The 4,501-nt window shown below is 38.3% G+C and overlaps 1 long non-coding RNA gene across 1 annotated transcript; it reads right to left on the reverse strand.

The window, feature by feature from the left end:
- Positions 1–93: 93 nt before the first annotated feature.
- Positions 94–3,010, reverse strand: LOC121937953. The gene is made up of 4 exons (XR_006105226.1): positions 2,733–3,010; positions 2,266–2,301; positions 2,008–2,163; positions 94–132 (listed from the first exon to the last, which is right to left on the reverse strand). It is a non-coding gene; the product is annotated as an uncharacterized LOC121937953 (long non-coding RNA).
- Positions 3,011–4,501: the final 1,491 nt, after the last annotated feature.

Genomic DNA, 4,501 nt, shown 5'->3' on the forward strand with positions numbered 1-4,501 from the left:
TTTACTAGTATGTGATTTATTGTGAAGGCCCAACAGGAAGTAGTAATGTATTAAAGTCATCTGGCTGTGACACTGAAGTTAAAGTTGACTCACCGTCCACCTTCCTCCGAATGAGCTCATGTCGCAGTAAACCTACACACAGACACCGTCATTACAACACAGTCATTCACTGACACTGATGCTGGTGCCACAGCGACTTGTATCTGGAGCATCAGTCAGAGTTTTGCCACAGGAATCCCACACATTTTTAAAATTATACAAAAACATTATATTTAACCCCATCTCATGACTTTATATAAGTGGTTAAAAATGAGAAGGCCTATATTGCAGCACAGCCGTCCGTTAATAAACACAGAGGCCTAGCAAGCACTTGCTAACGTTACTCACTCGTTAAACATTCGTGCCACCAAATAGCTGCATATGCCAATTAACATGACCACCACACAGGTGTACAGGTAATTCACAAAATGTCAAGGCTGACTATATTTTTGGGGAAAAAGAAAACTGAAGATCCTATTGGTGATTCTCAAATGTAGTCCTATCTAAGCACCTAATGTCCTAAAATCCTACAAATGTAAAAAAAAAAAAAAAAAAAACAACAGAGAAACATCCTAAAAATGTCCTTAAATTTAAAAAATGTACCAAAATCCTAGAAATGTCCTAAAATTCTAAAAACGTTCTAAAATCCTAAAAACATCTTGAAATCCTTGACATTTCCTACAGTCCAAGAAACATCCAGAAATACTCCTAAAACCCTAAAAACATCCTAAAACCCTAGAATTGTCCTATATTTATATTAAACAGCCAAAATAATGTAAATTCAAAAAAAATCTGTAAATTCTAAATCATTTCCAGGCCTGGAAAACAGTCTTCTATCTTCATAACTCTCTCAGGAATTACCGTGTGAACTCTGATGTAACTGTGTTTCCTTTAGGGCCTTAACTAGCTATGATGTCCGGACCTCGGTCAACATTTCAGAGATAAAAAATGAAGCCCCGAACAGCATGGTAAACACATCACACAGCTTTTAATTTGAAAAGACACGCAGCGCGGGTGACGCAGCAACTTACGTGTGACGTAGTTACGCAGGGCAGACCGCGGTAAACAAGAATGTTGACAGGAAGAGGACCGAGAGCTGACAGCCCAGGTGAGCGACGCTGTTTTATTAATATTACCGACGACCAAGCAGCCCGCAGCACAGACAGACGGACACAGGGAGGACCACAGACCGACTGACCGCACAAACTACCCCGAGACTTTTCATATTCTCACTAAATATGGAGACACTTAAAAATAACATCACATAATGGGTATGTAACGATACATCGCGAGGCAGTTTAAAATCGATAAAGTATTTGAGATTCAAATCGGTGAAATGAAAAGTGAACCGCGATATTGTTTTCTGATCAGCGTAATCTCTTTATGCCTTCCCGCTCGCTCGACGTGCTACGTCACCACATGTTCAGCGTCCTGCGTCACGTCCGAGACTCGCCAACGTAAATACGACGAAGCAAAAGCTCCGCCGCAGGCCACATTGCATAGCTTGTGTTTTGGTATGAATTTGGCTCAAACTGTTAAAAGCAGTCTCTTTACCTCTCACCTGAAAATATATATATGAATGTAAATGTGTTTCTAGAGCCCAGACAATAGAAAATTGTCTCTTAAAAGAACATTATAGTTATTTTAAGCAAACTACAAAGTAGCCTGCCATATAAAAACTATAACCTCACCATATAGGATTATTATAGGATTATGAGCAGCCTACTATAAAGTAGTTGCAAGCTATAGTGGTCCAAACTAGTGTTAAAATGCATAATTTTTTGTCAAATAATGTGAATATTTTCTGCCACTGGGTGAAATTTTAGGCCAACCTCCACCTCCCCCTCTCAAATTTTGGACCTCGCTAAATTTCTAAACCGTGGTTACAGCCCCGTCTCACAGTCGTCACGTTTTGAATAGTATTTTTTTCATCCAAAGGTCGACCTGCGTGGAGAGGATGAAGCGTACCTGGACAGCAGACGTGGCTCCGATGGGATAGATGGTGTACACTCCGCTGGATCGGCTTTTGTCGTGATTATAGATGTCGCTGCAGTCGACCGGGAGGATGAGCTTGTAGCTGCTGGTCAACACCGGAGCCAAGAGGAGGACGAGGACTGAAACCAGCTGGACAAGAAGACATTTTGACTGAGGTATGAATCTCACGTGTTTTTACAGTTTGGCCTTTTGAAAGTGAACTTGTAAACATATCACAAAAATCACATTTACCTTCATTGTCAGGTTTATGCTGAAATGGATTCACGGCTGCGATGTAAGAAAACGGTGAGAAAAAATTAAAAATAGTTCAGTCAGTAAACTCACAGATTATTATGTGAATGCAGAATAATTTGAACTTTGGCGTTCAGGTTCTGGCCGAGTCACACCCCATAAAAATAAATAAACAAATACACTCAAGTCAGTATAACAGGTACTTGGAATGAGAGTGATAACTTCCCCCAAAACTACATTTTCCCAGAAAAGACAATTGAACTACAACAATCTTTAAAAAAGTCAATACAGGGGAAAATACAAACAAATCCATCACACATAAGCATTAAATCAATAAATCAATAAATTTCCATTTTTTTGTTTTGTTTCTACAGTTTGGGAAAAAATCACCTGAAAAAATCACATGAAAACAACAGCTGAATGATCAGTCATGTGTCCTGGCTGGATGCTCACCTGTGTGAACTCACCTGCAGGTCGAACTGTGGAGACGTTGTTGCTTCACCGTCAAAAGGACACAAACTGCTGCTTCTGCTTCAGTCCGTCGCTGTCAGAGCTTATATCTGCTGAAGGCACCGTGCTGTCACATAAAAAAACACATTCAATAAATGCACGATTCCAGCGAACTCTGGACGTGTGTTTATAGCTTAAAACAAATATTTAAACGCCAGAAGAGCAGGGCCATTTTTATAGCCATCTAATTTATTATGTGATAAACTCAATCATCATGAATGATCTGAGTGTTTGTCTTTCCCTCCAAAAGTAGTTCCTGTTTCTCCTCAAACAGACTTTATTCATTTATTTTTTTACATTAACGATGAGTTTCTTTTTCTGCTCGTGACTCTGTAGTACGTACAAAGAAAGATCATGGCCATGTTAAAGAAAAAAAAAGAATAAAGTCATAATATCTCGAGAATAAAGTTGTAATCTCAAGAAAAAAAGTCATGATATTACGCGATTAAACTTGTTAATTTATCTGAAAAGCAGTTACAGATTAAAGCCAGTTTTCTTTTTCTGATAAATTTATGACTTAAATCACGTCATATTACGACTTTTGTTTGTAAATTCATGGGTTTAATCTGAGAATATTATGTCTCTTTTCTTATAGATTTATTAGCTTACTCATGTCATATTTCAGCATTTTTTCAAGTTCAAGTTTCAAGTTCATGAGTTTAATCGTGTAACATTATCGTTTTCCTCGAAGTTATGACTATACGCTGTAACATCATGGCTTTATTCTCAAAATTACGACTTTATGTCACATGACCATCGACGTACTGGCACCTTGTGGTTGACTTTGTGAAAACGTGGGTGTCTCCTACAGGAACATAAACAACGTGTGAATAACAAATCCAGTCATTCTGCACTACTGCTGTGACTGCTTTTCTGGGATTTTAAGACACCTCTTGGGTTTTGGTACATTTCTAGGATTTTGAGACATTTCTATGATTCTCAAGAATTAAACATATACTATCTGGAAAAAGTTATACACACTTAAATCTTCTCCAGGCTTGACGACTGTAACTCCCTCCTCTCCGGCATAAATCAAAAGTCACTCTCAATGCAGCAGCTCGGCTTCTCGCTGGGTTCATCGGACATCATGTGACAAAGTAGTGGTCCGCACACCGGGGGGGCTCCCCTGACAGGATTTTATTCTGCGAAAATAAGTGACGTTTGAGCCAAAACGCTCCTCTGCAGACTCAACGAGTCATGAGTCTGAGATTTTAGGAGATTTAGGGATGTTTCTAGCATTTTGAATGTTTCTCAGAGTTTTTCAGTGATTTTCTGTTATTTATAGGATTGTAGGACATTAGTAGGATTTTAGAAATCTTTCAAGATTTTAGGACATTTCTAGGGTTTTAAGGCATTTTTAGAATTTAGGACATTTTAGGATATTTCAAGGATTTTAGCACCTTGTTAGGATTTTAGATTGTTTCGAGGATTTTCAGACGTTTCTGTGATTTAGGACATTTCTAAGGTTTTAGGATATTTTAAGGATTTCAAGGTTTTTCATACATTTAGACTTTCTTAGAGTTTAGGACATCCATAGGGTTTTAAGACATTTCTTAGATTTAAGGACTTTTCTTATATTTAATCACGAAAGATTCTAGCACGTTTCCATGTTTTCAGGATGTTTCCATGATTTAAGGTATCGACTGACTCAATAAATTAAGAGGTCATTGAGTGTGGTAACTGTTTTCAGGTCCGTCATGAGTCCGTCTACCCTGATGAGAGCGTT

This window comes from Plectropomus leopardus, unplaced genomic scaffold (genome assembly GCF_008729295.1).
Source record: "Plectropomus leopardus isolate mb unplaced genomic scaffold, YSFRI_Pleo_2.0 unplaced_scaffold27999, whole genome shotgun sequence".
Taxonomy (NCBI): domain Eukaryota; kingdom Metazoa; phylum Chordata; class Actinopteri; order Perciformes; family Serranidae; genus Plectropomus; species Plectropomus leopardus.